Source organism: Mobula birostris, chromosome 14 (assembly GCF_030028105.1).
Source record: "Mobula birostris isolate sMobBir1 chromosome 14, sMobBir1.hap1, whole genome shotgun sequence".
NCBI classification, from domain to species: Eukaryota; Metazoa; Chordata; class Chondrichthyes; order Myliobatiformes; family Myliobatidae; genus Mobula; species Mobula birostris.
This window is the reverse complement of record NC_092383.1, coordinates 32,052,719-32,071,998: the sequence shown is the minus strand read 5'-3', so window position 1 is coordinate 32,071,998 and position 19,280 is coordinate 32,052,719. Positions and strand designations below refer to the sequence as shown.

Genomic DNA, 19,280 nt, shown 5'->3' with positions numbered 1-19,280 from the left:
CCTCCTGTCCCATGATCCTCTCATATCACTTTTGCTAATCAACTGTCCAAGCTCTTGGCTCCATCCCTCCCCCTCCTGTCTTCTCCTATCATTTCGGATCTCCCCCTCCCCCTTTCAAATCTCTTACTAGCTCTTCTTTCAGTTAGTCCTGACGAAGGGTCTCGGCCCGAAACATCGACTGTACCTCTTCCTAGAGATGTTGCCTGGCCTGCTGCGTTCACCAGCAACTTTGATGTGTGTTGTAGGTGGACATCAGGAAGGACTACAACAAAAGTAACTGAGTAGTGTAACTAGAAAGTAATTAAATATCAGAAACAAACAGCATACCCTGTTTAAAATGAAAACACGAGGAAATCTGCAGATGCTGGAAATTCAAGCAACACACACAAAAAATGCTGGTGAACGCAGCAGGCCAGGCAGCATCTATAGGAAGAAGTAAGTCGTGATGAAGGGTCTCGGCCCAAAATGTCGACTGTACTTCTTCCTATAGATGCTGCCTGGCCTGCTGCGTTCACCAACATTTTTTGTGTGTTTAGCATAAAGCTGTTTTACAACTTTACAAATATATTAACCACTAGAAGACGTTGTAATAAAGACAACATTTTGTCATTTATATCAAGGAGCATCCTTTTAGAACAGAGATGAGGAGGAACTTCTTTAGTCAGAGGATGCTGAATCTGTGGAATTCGTTGCCACAGGTGGCTGTGAAGGCCAAGGCTCTGGATATATTTAAGGCAGAGGGTGATAGATTCTTGATTGGTCAGGGCATGAAGGGATATGGGGAGAAGGCAGGAGACTGGAGCTGAGAAGAAAAATGGATCAGCCCTGATAAAATGGTGAAGCAGACTAGATGGGCCAAATGGCCTAATTCTACTTCTATATCTTCTGGTCTTATAAACAGTAAACACAAAGACAAAATTGTTCAAGAAATTAAATCTGCAGTAATTATTAGATCAAACTAAAATAAAAGACAAGTGAATCCAGATCATTCGAAGTGAAACAGTTCAGAGGATAAAGGAAAAGTTCAACCCGGTTATTAATTTAAATTGTAAGGTTGCTAAAGCTTCAACATATAAACTAAACTGGATTACTAGATGGGCACATACCAGTCTCCAGTTTTCCAGTCAGCATCCTTTTAGAGCACGTTCATTCCACAGACAAGAAGAAGAAAGCCCTTAACTCCAAATGGAGTCATCGAGACGCCGTCATGACAGCATTTTTTTTTAGCAGGCTTTCTTATTTTTACGAGGCTGAGTTGCTAGCTCAACGCTCAACCCAGCATGGATGGAAAGCGTGCAGGGGAGCCGGCTTCATTTGAACTCGGGAGCCTTCGCTCCAAAGTCTGGCGTTGATGCCAGTACACCACCAGCTGGCCTATTCCACAGACAAGCCGATTATAAAATTTGGACTATGGTGGTATCTGATCTGTAGATTTCTCTTCCTGGCATTAAAAACTCAGCTGGTGATGTGAAATGAAAAAAATGAAAAAGTTAAACATACACAGCAGGCTAGGAAGCATCCATGTAGAAAGAGACTGAAAGGTTCAAGCCAATAACCAATTTATAGGGACTGTTGTGACATAAACACAGGTTTGTGTTTCATAAACATGAGGAAGTCTGCAGATGCTGGAAATCCAAAGTACTACACACAAAATGCTGGAGGAACTCAGCAGGTCAGGCAGCATCTATGGAAATGAATAAACAGTTGACGTTTTGGGCCAAGGCCCTTATTCAGGTTTGCATTTGATTTATGGGATATTCCCTGCATTTTCCGCTTTTTGCTTCAGATTTCAGCACCCACATTATTTAGTTTCAACAAACATTACTTGATGGGAACTGGTCTTCAAGCCCCAAATCCAAATTGTGAATGTCAGGTTCTGTTAGTAACAAAATGGATCCAAAGATTTCATCTCAACATGTGATCCTTGTGGTAAGCATCTATACACCCAAAGTACTTACCTTTTCACACAGAGCAGTACCTTTGGAGACTCTCAAAGGATAATGACTTGCAATAATGTTTTGTAAGCCACCAAACCAACAGCTTAAGCTACAAATCTACTGCATTTTAAATCATGACGCTGACAAGTTTCATTTATCTATCAATTGTGAGAGGGTACATGTCAAGCAAAATAAAGCCTCTTGGTTAAACGAACTTTCAATTAAAAATAAACTCTAAGGAAACTACAACATTCTAGAGGTGCAGCACATTTTTTGTCCTGACCCTTGGTTATGAACACTCCATAGCTCTTCCCTGATGGCAGTGGGACAAACAGTCCCTGAACAGGGTGCTTTATAATTCTGCTTAATAAAGCTATTTTCTTGAAATATTTTTGCTTAACAAGTCATGTACAAAACTACAGGCAAATGGAATAGAAAAGATTGGGAAGCAAGAAATATCCAATTGGGCAATGAAAAAGACAAGCTGGAGGAACTGAGCAGGTCAGGCAGTATCTGTGGAATGAAAGAGAGTAGGCAGTCAAAGTTTCAGGTTGAGACCTTTCATCTGGACATTCCTCCAGAGTTTTGTTTTTTTTTGCTCCAGATTCCAGCATCTGCGGCCTCTTATTTATCATTAATTGAGTAATTTTCATCTGAGAGAGGGATTACAAGGACAGATATGGCAGGAGAATCAGGTTGAAGTTACGTTATGAAATATACTCAGAGATTCCTTACTCTGAGTGAAGTTAAAGCAATAGAATTCTGTTCCTTTTTGATCCCAACATCAGTTTTGGCTACATCTCCTCATACAGTCATATTACAGTATAGTTCTAGCAGAAATAAATGCATTTTTCATTTCTACAAAATTACTTTAAGAAAGGACCCTTAAAATCTGAAGTTTAATTGTTGTCTCTTGTAAGTTCAAGTTCAGTTCATTGTCATTCAACTATACACACGTAAAGCGCCAAACGAAACAACATTCCTCCGGATCAAGGGGCACAACACTTTACATACATCTCACATATAACACGAAGTGATATTACCACGAGTAAATGAACAAATATATAGGTGCATTTATGATAAAAGTTAGAAAGTAAACAGTATAACACTACTGGCCCTTCATACAAGATGAGATCTGGGTTGTGGCAAGGAGATCAGCAGTTTTACGCCCTGGAAGAAGCTGCTTCCCATCCTAGCAGTTCTTGTCCTAATACTACGTTATCTCCTTCCTGATAGTAAGGAGGTCAAAGAGATTGTAAGAAGGATGGAAAAGATTGTTGACAATGCTAAGGGGCCCGATTATGTAGTGCTCCTGATAAATATCGCTGATGAGTGGAAGAGAGGCAGTCCTTGCAATCCTTTGTACAGACTCGTAATCAGAAGCCTTGCAATTCCTGTACCAGACAGTGATGCAGCTGGTCAGGACACTCTATATGGTGCTCTTGTAAAAACTGGTTAGAATAGGGGTGGTGGGTGGGGGGGGGGGGGGGAGAAGCAAGAGAGCCTCAGTAACTTCAATTCCTCAGGAATTTGAAGATGATTCTTGACCAAAGATGTAGTGTTGAGGAACCAGGTGAGATAGTTCATTATGTGCACTCAGAGAAACTTAGTGCTACTAACTCTGTCACCACAGAGGAGCCATGTATGTGCATTGAGGAGTGGTCAACATTAAGTCCACAATCACCTCTTCGGTCCTGCCCCATGTTGAGACTCAAGTTGTTTCTACCAGCCACTTTACAGTACCCCTTCTCTGTATGGCATCTCGTCGCTGTTGTTGGTGAGGCCAACCAGTGTTGTGTCATCAGCGAATTTAATGATTTAGTTTGAACTGGATCTAGCAGTACAGTCATGTGTCAGCAGTGGGCTGAGGACGCAGCCCTGGGGAGTGCTAGTGCTCAGCCTGATGGAGCTAGAGAGGTTTCTAGCTCACTGTGGCATTTCTGTCGAGAAGTCTAGGATTCAGTTACAGAGAGAGGCATTGAGACCCATCAAGGTTACTGTTGCCGTATTAGGCACCAGGATGATGGAGGCCACCTTAAAGCCCGAGGGGACAGTGGACCGTTCCAGAGGGATGTTGAGGATGTCTGTTTGAACCTCTGTTAACTCTGCTGCACGGTCCCTCAGTAATTGACCAGGTATGGTCATATGAGGTACGCATGGATTGACCCTGGCTGTGATCTTTCTCTCATCAGCTGTGGCCGGAAAGGGGAGCCTTCCTTGCTGGCACATCATTCCGTGCGTCAAACTGAACGTAAAAGACATTCTGCCCATCAGGAAGCGGGCATCAGTGTCTGAGAAATTCTACTGTCAGGCCAATGGGATGGGATATATTTGGAAGGCTGATTGTTTACTTCATGTTTGAGTAACTCTACCAATTGCTCCCAAGTTCTCCATGTCTACACTCACAGGCCCAGACGTCTACTGCACGTCTAAAGGCAAACAGTTCTGAGATGGATATCACTTTCACTAAATTGTTTGCCATATGTCTGACCTGCACTTAATGGGGACCTCTTGTGCAGAAGCAGGGATTCACTACAAATGTAGAGTTTGCTTCATTGCAAAAGCTGGCGACCTGTTCAAACACATTCTAGCTGAGAAGAGCTGCCAACAGTTTAGTCCTCTCTTAAGTTACACATTAACGCCTTGCAGTAGCTGTACGCTGATGTCTCTGCTATTACACCCCAGTCTGTTAGATTCATACAGTAATACAGCCTGGAAACAGCCCAGCTCATCCATGCTGCCCAAGATAGTTCATTTGCCTACACTTGGTCCATATTCCTATAATTATTTCTATGTACATTACTGTGCAAATGTCTTGGCCAACCTAATTTTTAATCTAAATTTTATTTTGGATGGTTATTTTTTGTCTTCTGCATTAGTGTGTCAGCAGAAAGGAGCAAATTTTAGATTTCCAAATGAAAATATTTTCCCCAAAAAAATTAATGTTAAGAGAAATCTTTACATTTCATTAAAGTAACATATTAAGTAATAGATTATTTTTCAAATAGAATCTTAATTACTTTAGAACATAGTTGTGCCGACCCTCACACCCTGCCTCCCATATAAGCCCCCACCTTAAATTCCTCCATATACCTGTCTAGTAGTCTCTTAAACTTCACTAGTGTATCTGCCTCCACCACTGACTCAGGCAGTGCATTCCACACACCAACCACTCTCTGAGTAAAAAACCTTCCTCTAATATCCCCCTTGAACTTCCCACCCCTTACCTTAAAGCCATGTCCTCTTGTAATGAGCAGTGGTACCCTGGGGAAAAGGCGCTGGCTATCCACTCTATCTATTCCTCTTATTATCTTGTACACCTATATCATGTCTCCTCTCATCCTCCTTCTCTCCAAGGAGTAAAGCCCTAGCTCCCTTAATCTCTGATCATAATGCATACTCTCTAAACCAGGCAGCATCCTGGTAAATCTCCTCTGTACCCTTTCCAATGCTTCCACATCCTTCCTATAGTGAGGCGACCAGAACTGGACACAGTACTCCAAGTGTGGCCTAACCAGAGTTTTATAGTGCTGCATCATTACGTCGCGACTCTTAAACTCTATCCCTCGACTTATGAAAGCTAACACCCCATAAGCTTTCTTAACTACCCTATCCACCTGTGAGGCAACTTTCAGGGATCTGTGGACATGTACCCCGAGATCCCTCTGCTCTTCCACACTACCAAGTATCCTGCCATTTAGTTTGTACTCTGCCTTGGAGTTTGTCCTCCCAAAGTGTACCACCTCACACTTCTCCGGGTTGAACTCCATCTGCCACTTCTCAGCCCACTTCTGCATCCTATCAATGTCTCTCTGCAATCTTTGACAATCCTCTACACTATCTACAACACCACCAACCTTTGTGTCGTCTGCAAACTTGCCAACCCACCCTTCTACCCCCACATCCAGGTCGTTAATAGAAATCACGAAAAGTAGAGGTCCCAGAACAGATCCCTGTGGGACACCACTAGTCACAATACTCCAAACTGAATGTACTCCCTCCACCACCACCCTCAGCCTTCTGCAGGCAAGCCAATTCTGAATCCACCTGGCCAAACTTCCCTGGATCCCATGCCTTCTAACTTTCTGAATAAGCCTATCGTGTAGGTATCTAGCCCAGTGCATGATTAAACAAAGTTAACAAACAGGATGCTAATGATCAGAGACATTTAATGAGTTGTATGAACTAAACTGATTACCTAAACAGAAACAGGTGTAGAAGGAATCACTGGGTGAAGGACAGTCAAACTAAAAGGTGAGGGTGTGGCAGATGTGACAGTTTAATCTTCAATTCATCAATTGCTACTTCATGGCAAGAGTGAGCATAGCAACAAGACACTAGGTGGTCACCCTGCATCAGCAAGGTCGCTCCCAAGCAGAATTTTTGCAGCAGACAGGAGTTTCAAGATGTGCTGTCCAAACACAATAAAAACAGGCTAAGTTGAGGACCAGAAATGCAGTCATCGTCCACGGAAACTGCTGAGAGATACATCAAACTGAAGTCCCTTCTAAATTGGAAGCAATGCAGCACTGCTATCAGCTTGGAACTCAGAGAGACTACTGGAACCCAAGTACCCCCCTCTACAGTCCGGAGAAGTTTTGTCAGAAGTGGGCTTCATGGAAGAGTGGCTGCCAAAAAGCCACTTCTCTGAAGTGGGGGGAAAAAGCCAAAAGACTCATCTGTGCACAAAACACAAGGACTCGGGTGCAAGCAATTGCAGCAAGTGTTCTGGACTGACAAGTCAAAATTTGACATTTTTTGCTCAACCAGGAAGCAGTTTGCCTGTAGAAGAGCTCGACAGCACTACCCAGATGAGTGTCTGCAGTCAACAGTGAAGGACGATGGAAATTCCCTGTAGGTTTGGGGCTGTATTTCTGCAAATGGAGTTGGCGATCTAGAACAAAACATTGACTTCGAACACACGGCCAGGGTCATAAAGAACTATTTGTCAATGAAAAAAAGAACCAGGCGTTCTGCAGCAGAAGATATGGCCTCTACAGAGCCCTGATCACAACATCATCAAGGCCGTCTGGGATCACCTGGAAAGACAAAAGCAAGCAGGACAGCTGAAGTTTGCAGAAGAACTGTGGCAAGTGTTCCAAGATGCTTGGAACAACCTACCAGCCAATTTTCTTACAGAACTGCACAACAGTGTATTTTTGAAAGCATCTTCACTTTACAGAGTTTTTTTTTACATGTGCCTGAGACTTTGGCACAGTACTGTATGTACCTGTCCAAAGGTCTTGTAAGTGTTGTTACTATACAACGTCTCATTTATTTTCCCCTAACAGTTTATTCCATATATACACCATTCTCTGTTTGAAGAAGTTTCTCCTCAGCTCCCTTTTAAATTTTCCCCTCTCATCTTAGTCATTTTCCCAGAGAAAGGAAATAAAAAATGAGAAGGAATAGGTCTACGTTCATTCACTCTACCTATGCTCCTCATAATTCTGTACATCTCAGCCTCCTAAGCTCCAATGAATAAGGTCCTAAGTCCTGACAACATTCTGAAAAGTCCATGCACCTTTTGCCAGTTTAATGGCATCTTTGCTATTACACATTGGCCAGTACTGTACACAATATTCCAGGTGTGGCCTCACCAACATCTGGAACAACTGCAAAACAGCGTCCCAACTCCTATGAACACACATCAAAGTTGCTGGTGAACGCAGCAGGCCAGGCAGCATCTCTAGGAAGAGGTACAGTCGACGTTTCAGGCCGAGACCCTTCGTCAGGACTAGACCCTTCCCAACTCCTATACTCAGTGCCCTGACTGTTGGAGGCCAACATGCCAAAAGCCTTCTTCAGCGCCTTGTCTCCCTACGATTCCATTTTCTTAATCAAATAGTCACTCCACAGTGGAAGACTGGATTACATTCATTTGGACAGTATAGAAAATTTGGCTGAATAAATGCCACTAAGCCATATATTTATGTGAGCAAGCACATAATTTGTGCAGTCAGAGTTTTGAAGCCAATCTTGCAGCAAACCCAAGTGAAGCCAGGCAACAATGATATTGGTAATAGAAAAATTTGCTTGAACACTGTTCCTCCAATTTAGAAGCATATTAAGGCTATCCAGGGATAATCCAAGCATAGGGCAAGGATTGGAGTAAAAATGCAAAGATACTGTTAGGAGTAGTGAAGGACAACTTAAACTAATGTTTATTTGTGGCATCTTCTGGCTTATATAACCATGCATTTCCAATCACAGTACACTCTCAATCTCAATGTGGTAAGCAAATAGAAAACTGATGTTGAATGAGTAACTAGTTAAGATAATTTAAACTCCCAAGACACTTGGCAAAAGAACCAGAGGGAAGAATTGAGTAACGAGGATTTGAAATTGCATTTGGTTGTGAAAGGGGATGATTTGAGATTCAATAGCTGGCTTCAAATGGGAATTAAGATAAATACCTGGAGACTAATAAAGTTGCAAGCAGTTGTAGAAAGAACAGGTCAATAGAACAAATGGCATTGCTTTTCAATATAGCTGGCACAGAATATACGAGACAAATAAAATGATCATGCTCGAAGGACAAAATGAAACTAAAGCATTAGAGTTCCAATTTAGCAGATGAATTTTATTAAATTCTATTAAAAATAAAAAACCCTAAATCACAGTAACTAATTTTCCATCTTTTTCATTCTCACTGCATTCTAATTCTTGAATTTTATTTAATTTCAGCGTTGCCTAAGGCTTTGAGGTTATTTTTTTCACTTTTCAATTATAGGAAAATGACCTTTAAAAACTAACATATTAAAAAAGTCTTGATTCATTTGGTGCCTTTTGTGGCCTCAAAAATTCCTAAAGCACCCATGAAATATAGTTGGAGTCACTACAGTGTTTAAGGCCAAATCCTGTTGCTGCATTCTACAGCCAGTGCTGGGTTAAGATTTTAACATGTAGAAGAGCTAAATCTACCTGGAATAACAATCTCCAATATGCAATGTTTGTATTTGCACAAATCCTCCAAAAGGACAACAACCTTGTTGTGGTTTGGAGGTTTGCATACCTCAATGACCCGGAGAGCTATGTTGGCTGGAGTCAGGGCTTTATGCTTTGTCTCTTGGTAAGGTCACCCATGCCAAACAGGTCAAAGGGTAGAGGACAGACAAAGAATGGTCCACCGGTCCTTCAGGTTTGGGGGTTCAGCTCAGGGTAATAACCCTGACTGGTAAAACAAAATTGTTACGGAAACAGCAATGAAAAATCCTTCCACGTCTGAGTGCGATGGTGTTCATGAACCTCATTCTGGGAGTGGCAGTGGTGAAAACTGAGAGGGAGCTACTGACACGATGAAGGAAGTCCTGAACATTGTCAGAGATGGAGGACCTTCATTGCTGCTCTGAATGTCAGTGGTTTAATAGGCAATGGTGCATTTGCTCAAATGATAAATGTGAAAAACCAACAAAATTTAGAACTTGGAGCTCTGGTGATGGGCTGAAGGATGCATGCAGAAATAATCACTTATACTAATTCTTCACTAGGTAAGAAATATTATGAATGTTTGGTCATCCAAATAAGCTTGGTACTTCATTTGGTTACGCACCAGTTTAATCCTTGCTGCTCCAATGAAATGTATAAAAGCAATAGGAGAGTAAGATTGTATTAATTCATTTCCCCATGCAGATGAAATGCTAACAAAATAGGTGCTTTTGAGTTTGAAACATCTGACACTTTAGAAAAATACTGCAGTAATGGTAATAAAGATCAGTTGATTACAAAGCAACTGCAAGATGATTTTGAGAGTATTAATTCATTTGTAGTTAGAATAGCAATCATAGCAAAGCTGAAAGCTAAAAGAAAATTAGAGTAATTTTACCACCCTTGATTAATATCCCTACACGTTGCCTGCTTTTAGAATGTTTTTAAGTGTGCGACAGATAATGATGCATTATTTTCTACTCAGCAACTTAATCAACTCTTTTGATTTATCTTATTCTTCACTTTAATAGTCAAGGCTACAAGCAACATTTTTTTCCAGCAAAATCACAGCCCTGTGTAAAACCTGAGTCTGCTTAGACCAATATATCAGGAAAATGAGTGATTATATCAAAAAGGGGAAAAAATGTCTGCTTAGACCAATATATCAGGAAAATGAGTGATTATATCAAAAAGGGGAAAAAATATCATTTGAGGAAAATTACATGGATTAACGTTCTGATCTTTCAAAATATATGAATTTAATCAGTGTTCAGATGCCAGCAGAAGAAGAATCCTTAGGATGTCACATGATAAACCAAATGCAAAGTGCATGGTGCTGAAACAAGCATAATCAGGAAATCAATTACAATTGGAAAATACTGAGAAAAGAAATCTTCACCAAGAAAACATTGTGCAAAGTTTGCCTTTTTAATTTACAGGACAGTAATATCTAGTTTGAAACTCCCGACTGCTGTTGCAAAATAAATTGCCATGCAAAAATTAAAATTGCATAAAACAGCAAATTCAGTGAGAGGTTTTAGAAAATGTTTGCATTTCTCTACATTGATCTAACGTGTAGGGATATTAACCAGTGAATTAAACAATGAATAGCTGTTTAATTACTGGTTTTGCTACATTTGGCCTATATATGTGTCAGATAGATTCTGACCGACATATAAGCTACTCCTGAACAATGGATGTCCAAGCAATCCCCTACAGAGCAATTTTAACTTGTGGCAACTTCCCAGCCAAAGTCAAGTCATTAACATGCTGCTGTTGAAACTCAAGGCATTGTGCACAGTTAAAGAGGCCATTGCTCTGCCAACCCCACCATTGTTGAGATCATGGTTGGAGGGCTATCTGTGTGCGCGAGTCAGTAGGTGGGTGGGCGGCTGACAGGGAGGAAAGGGGCTTGTTTTATTGTTGTTTTGTTGCTATTGCTCCTGTTACTTGTGAAGTGTGTGTGTGTGTGTGTGTGTGTGTGTGTGTGTGTGTGTGTGTGTGTGTGTGTGTGTGTGTGTGTGTGTGTGTGTGTGTTATATTGACGCCGGAATGTGTGGCAACATTTGCAGGCTGCCCCCAGCATATTCTTCAGTTGTGTTGGTTGCAAACACAAACAATGCATTTCACTGTAAGTTGCGATATACAAGTGGTCAGTAAGTGAATCTGAATATATACATTGAGTGATTGCATGGGGTTCAGTTTTATGGTTGGGCATATGATAGATGATGGGAGAAGGGCTGAGGATGTTGCTATAGGGGAAAGGAAAAGCAAGTTCAAGTTTAATTGTCATTCAACCATACACAGGATTCCTCTGGGGCAAAGGTGCAAAACGCAGAAACAACAGTCGCACACAACACGAAACACATATAGCACATAATTATGGTAGCAGAAAATCAGAGTACAAAAAAATTATAAAGTGATAATGTAGCCCAAGTCCCTGAGTGTCATGGCCTGAAGAATGATGGTGCATGGATGTTGTCCTGAAGCCATGTTTCCACAAGAACAAGCTGCAGCAGTTCCTCATCTCGCACAGTGCAGCTGCAGTTGAAGGCAATTCAGCTTGTCTTCCACCAAGTGAACAGAGGAGGGCAGCACTGATGGGAGGAGCTGGCCTCCAACCCAGGGGGGAATCCAGCAGTACGCAGCCACCTCTGGCATCTCCTTCCTCAACAGATCACCCTAAGGCATGAATGAGGGCCTGGTCTGCACTACCGAGGCCATATAGCTCCCCCGACATCGATTTTGCCAAAGAACCAGTGAACCAGACTCCCAATACTCTACATTACCAATGTCCAAAAGGGTCTTGTGATCAGAACAAAAACGTCCCACACCATCCATTGGATTGTGCACCACCTTCACGCACCATCTCTGAATCCGCCTTCCCTGGATGGCTAAAGCAGTCTGCTACACGGCACACAAGTCTAGCTCTACCACTATCCAGCGACTTGCTGGTACAGTAATAATTGGTGTTTGTAATATCTAGCAGTGTCTTCTTATTGTGAAAAATATGTAAAAGACGAGCAATTACATCTTTGGTTGGATCTGGAGGCCGCTGCGTCCGAGTGCGCTGCCATCTTACCGGAAGGGAGTTGATAATAATTATGTTAACAAAAGCATCTATGCCTCAAACTTTTCAGCTGCAGTACAGACAAGATGAAGCTCTTTAACTAAATTTGAATCAGTCTTAACTCTTGGATTAAGGCCAAACCCAAATTCATGTCCCAGATATTTGTCATTGGCAACAATGTCACTAGTAAGACAGGATGAATTTGAAACAACAACCTTCTGCGAATAAAATGCTGTCATGCAGGAGGTAGTGCCGATGTCACACAGCTCCAATGATCCATTCATGATCCCGGGCCTGGCGTTGTCTGCGTGGAGTTTGCACATTCTTCATGTGACCGTGTGGGTCTCCTCTCCGTGCCACGGAATGAGAGAGCAGTACAGAACGGAAATAACCCTTTGGCCCATTACGTCTATGCCAACCCACAAACTAACACTATATTAATCCCTATTATATTCTCATCAACTTCGCCTATACACTGAGACGATATGATAATAAACCTACCAACCTACACTTCTTTCGGATGTGGTAGGATACCAGAGCACCTGGAGTTAATTCACAGAGTCACAGGAAGAATGTGGAACTGCCACACAGATTGTACACGAGGTTGGGATTGAACCTAGTTCGCTGGCACCACTCTGCCGCTCATCTACTTTCTTGGCGCTCCAGTTTTCTCCCACACCCAAGGCTGAGCTGGTTGGGAGGTTTTAATTAGTTTACTGTAATTTAATCCTTATGTTTGTGGGTAGTGGATAATCAGGAAGAGCTGGGGGATACGCAAGATAGAATAAGTTACAAAGAGAGAGAGGATTGTTCTGATGTTCAGCATTGACTTAATGAGCCTTCTTCTGCATCATTAGAGACGATGATGTTTCTCATGGTTCCTTAAGGATTGCTAAATGGTGAATATTTACCTCATTAATAATGATGATAAGCCCTAAAGAGCAAAATAGGATTTGCTGCTCATTTGTCACTCATTAATCCATATTTGTAAGGAGGGAGCAATCCATTTGAAGGTATGAATTAAATCCGTTTCCACTACTCTTCAGAGGGTAAAATTCAGGTTGAGTAAAGGATTTTCTTTACATCTCTCTTAAACCTTTTCCCAAATTCTAAATCTGACACGCCTGTTAATTAAACCACCTTCATATGTTGCCGATTCCTTCTTCAAGCTGCAATTTAACCCTCACAAATTTATTCTCCTCTATCAAATTATACACCAACTTTTCTTCTACACTGAGGAGAACAAGCCCAGCTTCTCCAGTTTAATATTTTCACTGAAATCCCTCAATCACTGAAACCATCCTAAATAAATCTTTCTGGTATCATCACGTTGCTCTGAAAGAGGAGTAATTACAACTGTACGCAATAAAACTGGAGTCCCAATGTTAAGAGTAACTGAAATTGTCCCGGAAATCAGTTTGCCAATTTATAGCAGTTTACGTTAAAAGATTAAAATGAGTACATAGTAAGACTGGATTTGTCATTTGCTGGTAGTGGACACGTCTCCCGATTACTTATTTTATTATTTATTGAGATACAGTACAAAGGAGGCCCTTCTAGCCCCTTGAGCCACACCGCTCAGCAATCCCCCGATTTAATCCCACCCTAATCACGGGACAATTTACAATGACCAATTAACCTACTAACTGTTATGTCCTTCGACTGTGAGAGCAAACCAGAGTACCCGGAGGAAACCCGTGCAGTCATGGGGAGAATGTACAAACTCCTTACAAGCAGCAGCGGGAACTGAAACAGAATTGCCTGTACTGCAAAGTGATGGGATAACAACTACGCTACCATGCAGCCCCAATAAAACTTATTGCAGTATGTTATGCATGTTGCAAATAGCAAAAAAAAAAAGATTAATTGAAATGTTTCCTATTCTTGATGTCTATTGCCCTTGTGAGGGAGGTGAAAGTAGAGGAGCAGTAACAGAGATGTGAATAGATAGGAAGGAGTTTGGTTCAGGAGACTCAGATTCTTAAGTTCTGTGTCATCTTTCCCTCCAGCACAATCTGTAGGTTTGACTCCCTTTGGTGAAGAACACTGCAGTGGAGGTCATAGCCAAGGCTGAGTTGCGAACCTACAACTGGGAACAGAAGGGGAGGATGGGGTTGAGTGGAGGGTGAGCATGTTGTTACCAATCCTCGGAGGTTAGGAATTGGAGAGTGCCTGCATCCACTAACAGTGAGGGAGGTCGGAAGGTGACCAATCAGGGAAGGAATGTGGGCTGAATGAGCCAGAATGAAGTACTTCTGTTCTCTAGACGGCCATTTGCCTCTTCCCACAAACTGTCCTCATCGTCCTTCAACTATTCAGGCCTGGCCATTTGGGCCAAAACCCAAGGTAGCCACATTGAAGTTCAAAGTAAATTTATTATCAAAGTACATATATGCCAACGTCTACAACCCGAGATTCATTCACTTGCTGCCATATTCAATAAATCCCTAATAACATAATAACCATAACAGAATTAACGAAAGACCGCTCCAACTTGGATGTTCGACCAGAATGCAAAAGACAACGAATTATGTAACTACAAAAAGAAAGAAATAATAAGTAAATATGCAATAAATATTGAGAACATGAGAAAGTAAGTCCAAAGGTGTAGGAACATTTCAATGATGGGGCGTGAAGTTCAGTGATGTTATTCTTTTGGTTTAAGAGCCTGATAGTTGAGGGGCAATAAATGTTCCTGAACCTGGTGTGATGAATCCTGAGGCTCCTGTACCTTTTTCCTGAATGCAGCAGTGAGAAGAGAGCATGTCCAGGGCGTTGAGAGTCCCTGATGATGGATGCTGCTTTACTGTGATAGCATTTCATGTAAATATGTTCAATAGTGCGGATGGCTTTACCTGCGATGGACTGACTGGCTGTATCCACTACATTTTGTAGGATTTTCCGGACAAAATTGGTGTTTCCGTACCAGGCTGTAATGCAAGCAGTGAATATACTCTCCACTCCACATCTATAGAACTTCGTCAAGGTTTTAGATGTCACGCTGAGGCTGTGCAAGCTCCTAAGGAAGCAGAAGCATTTAATAACACTTAACTGGCCAAGTTGTTCCCTACAATCCTGATTCACCTCTGCTGAAATCCAGATGAAGCTGAGTTCATTATTTTAACAATTCCACTCGTCAAAAATTACCTTTGTCCCCCCCTTTGGTTTAAATGAAGCCTGTTAAAGCTGTTGTTCTTTCTAGGTGCTAACTGACTTGCTTAGAGAGAGAGTAGCTTTACCTGTCACATGTACATTGAAACATACAATGAAATGCGTCATTCAACAACCACAGTCCAAGGAGTGTTCTGGGGGTAGCCCGGAAATAAGAATGTACAAACTCATAAACAGACACTGGCGGGAGTCAAAACCCATTTGGTGACCACTGGTACTGTAAAACAACTGCACTACCCGCTACGCTACCGAGCATTGTCTGTTGAACTGATAGAGCAATAGAAAGCTCCTTTACTGTGATAATAAATTAGATACTTGATTTGACTTGACAAGAGACTGTGCAATAATGTTAGAATTTCTAATTCTAAAGTAACCAATTACCTGAGAAACCCAGAATTAAAATGTTGTAGGTGTACCAAAATTCCACAGTGACAGCAAAAGCACAGCATTCTTGCTGTGACTTTGAACCAATCGTTCTTCAACAGCACCTGCAGCCCCACGACAATGAGGTACCACGTTTTACACATAACAAGCCTTTTGATGATTAAAATACACATAGGTTGTCATTCTCTGGATATCAGGTTTAAAGAGCTGAAAGGGAGTGAAGAATAATCGGCAAAAATAAGATTGATTTATTTAGTTTTGTGAATTATAGAAATGGCTTCATTTTGGTGAAGAGCACTACTGGGGGTGGGAAACCTGCACTTCAGAATATTGGTGGGGTGAAGGGGTTAGTGAAGGTGGATGGGATGAAGGATCTTATTGATAATCATCAGATATTTGAAAATGGGACTAGCATGCTGAGTGCCAGGATGCATTGGACCAACGGTCTGTCTCTGTATTGTTCTGCTCTATGACTCATATAAAATAAAAACTGCTGATCAGTTAGAAACTGTCATTCCATTGGAGTCAAGGCACAAGCCAGCATTTAAAATTACAGTGCAGTGTCAAAGTACAATGGGTCAAGCCATGGATTGTTAAAGTAAATAATATGAAGGGAGTCGCTTGTATTGCAGTCCTCTGACACTAATGCCTCACATCCTGCCTTGCCTCACATGGATGTGTTAAAGAACACTAATACATTTTCATTATATCAATCAAGTCATATTTTAGCAGATTTGTTCAAATGACATCTCTGGCAAGCTTATTCGCTCTTCATTTCCGGGTCAAGTACAGTAATGAGTTCAAGTATCAGTTAACAGCTCAAACTAGTTGAAACTTACAAGCAGTGATTAGTTTTGGAATACCAAGTTAAGGCTATGTATTACAACGCTATGCAAGGACGCCACTTGACACAAGTGGTCCGGAAATTGATCATTAAATAAATATATCTGGATATAATGATTCCTTTCTCAAAATATTGGCCAGAGACGAGTCTGTAAATCTCTGAGAGTCTGCTGGGGTAGCCAAAGGCCCAATGCCTACAAGTCTGAGTCCAGCAGAGGCTGAAGGCGTCTCCTGGGGTTAAAAGAGTGTGTGAGAGTGTGAGAGTGTGCGAGTGTGTGTGAGAGAGAGAGTAACAAGGCTTGATTTCACTCTTGGTCTTCTGCTTGTTGCATTTTGTGTTGTTGTACCACACATTGTGTCCGTGCTATGTTTTTTGCCGGAACGTGTGGTGACAATTGCAGGTTGCCCCTGATCACACTCTCGAGAGCCTTGGTAACGCAAACACCACATTTCACTCCATGTTCCGATGTACACGTGATAAATAAATTTGAATCTTAAAATACTAATGATAGATGTTCCGGTTTGATATTAAACAGAGACCCCACTAATTCCTTGGATGGGGAAGGAAACGATCCCATGTTTCTATTCAAAGGATAGAAATTTAGAATCAAGTGTATTATCTCTGACATACTGTATGTTATGAAATTTGTTGTTTTACAGCAACAATACAGTACAATACATTGAAAATCACTATGTTAAAATAAGAAATATAAAATAAATAAATCGTGCAAAATTGACAGGTAGTGTCCATGGGTTTACAGACCATTCTGAGATCTGATGGCAGAGGAAGAGAAGCTACTGAGTGTGCATCTTCAGACCCCTGTATCTCCGCTCCGATGGTACGGAGAAGAGGGCATGTCCTGGATGGTGAGGGTCCTTAATGATGGATGCCAGCTTCTTGAGTACCACCTTTTGAAGATGTCCTTGATGGTGGAGAGGCTTGTGCCCGTGATGGAGCTGGCCTGGCCTACAACCCACTTCAGCTTTCTTTTCCAATCCCGTGATTGCAGCCTCCATACCAAGCCACGGTGCGATCAGTCAGGACGCTTTCCACAGTGCATCTGTAGAAATTTGCCGGAGTCTTTGGTGACGTATCGAATCTCTTCAAACTTCCCAATGAAGTACAGCCTTCTTCGCAATATGCCCAACAGAGATCCTCTGAAATGTTGACACCCAGGAATGCAAGGCTGCTCACCCTTTCCATTGCTGACCCCTCAGTGAGAACAGATGTGTGTTCTCCTTACATCTCCATCCTGAAGTCCACAATCAATTCCTTGGTCTTACTCATGCTGAGCGCAAGGTTGTAATTGAGATACCATTCAACCAGCCAATCTACCTCTCTCCTGTACATCTCCTCGTCACCATCTGAGATTTTACCAACAACAATTATGTCATTGGTGAGTTTATAAAAAGGCATTTGAGCTGTGCCTAGCTATACAATGATGAATGTAGAGTGTAGGGTAGTGGGTTAACCATGCATCCTGAAATCCACCTGTGTTGACTGCCAGTAAGGAGATGTTATTTTCAATGCACACTGCCTGTGGTCTTCTGATCCAGTTGCAGAGGGAGGTACAGAGGCCTTTGTTTGGAAGCTTGTTAGTTAGTACTGAGGGGATGATGGTGTTGAACGCCAAGCTATTATTTATAAACAGTAGTCCAGTGTTGGCATTGCTGTTGTGCAAGGCCAAGTGGAGAGCCAGTAAGATTGCATCTGCTCTAGAGCTGTTGCAGCTGTAGACAAACTGCAGGGGGTCAAGGTCCTTTCTCACAAGAACACTCCTGCAGGAGTTCTTCGGGATAATGTTCTACACTCAACCATCTTCAGCTGATTCTTCAATGACCTTCCTTCAAATACAAGGTCAAAAGAAGTAACAGTCACTTACCCAGAGTGTATCCAAGCCTGTGCCAATAGATGGAAAATAACTTTCACACCACACATGTGCCCAGGAATGATGATATCCAAAAAAGAGAAAATCCAGCTACCAAACCTGCTGACATTTACCATCACTGAATCCCCTATTATCTGAAATTCCAAAAGCCAAAAATTTCCAAAATCCAAATTTTTGTCTTGAGCGCTGTCACGTTGTCACAAAAGGAAAATTTCTTAAGACCCTGAGAAGGTACCCAGGGTCTTAAGAAAACTGTCTTTGCACACCACAGACAGTTCTGAGAAGTGACCTCGCATATGTAATGAGCAGAAATTAATGAGAAATAGAAAAACACTGCATAAAGTGAAAAGTGAAGATCTTGATTCAATATCGTCAGCATCAGAGTGAATGTATGCCGTTTAATGGCATGCTGATGATGAAATACACAAAGATCTATCATGAAGAACTGAAAATTGAACACAATTATGAATATTCAGCAGACTGGTTGCAGAACAAGTGCCACATCTGTGCCTACACCTCCTCCCTCACCATCATTCAGGGCCCCAGTCATTCCAGGTGAGGCAACCCTTCAATTGAGAGTCTGTTGGGTTCATCTACTGTATCTAGTGCTTTCAGTGTGGCCTCCTGTATATTGGTGAGACCCAACGTAGATTGGGAGACCGCTTCGCCAAGCACCTACGGTCCATCTGCTAGAAAAAATGGGATCTCCCAGTGGCCACCTATTTAAATTCTACTTCCCCTTGGTCTCCTCTACTGCCATGATGAGGCTACACTCAAGTAGAAGGAGCAACACCTTATATTTCATCTGGGTAGCCTCCAACCTGATGGCCTGAACATAGATTTCTCAAACTTCCAGTAATTGCTCCCCCTCCCCACCCCTTTCACCATTCCCCATTCCCGTTTCCCTCTCTCGACTCATCTCCTTACCTGCCCATTACCTCCCTCTGGTACTCCCCTTCGTTCCCTTTCTCCCATGGCCTTCTATCCTTTCTCAGCAGATTCTACCCCCCCCTTCTCTTTCACCAATCAACTTCCCAGCTCTTCACCCTTCCCCCCTCT

The 19,280-nt window shown here is 42.0% G+C and overlaps 1 protein-coding gene across 5 annotated transcripts in view; it reads right to left on the bottom strand.

Moving 5' to 3' along the window:
• Positions 1 to 19,280, bottom strand: part of sh3gl3a (SH3-domain GRB2-like 3a) — a 143,292-nt gene that overhangs the window by 105,338 nt on the left and 18,674 nt on the right. Inside the window, exon 1 of one of the 5 annotated variants that reach the window (XM_072278326.1) lies at positions 14,790 to 14,808. The exons of the other annotated variants lie outside the window; for them this stretch is intronic. The gene's annotated coding sequence lies outside the window, so the exon portion shown is untranslated. Of the gene's footprint in view, positions 1 to 14,789; positions 14,809 to 19,280 lie in introns of those variants that run through there. 5 annotated transcript variants of the gene reach the window in all.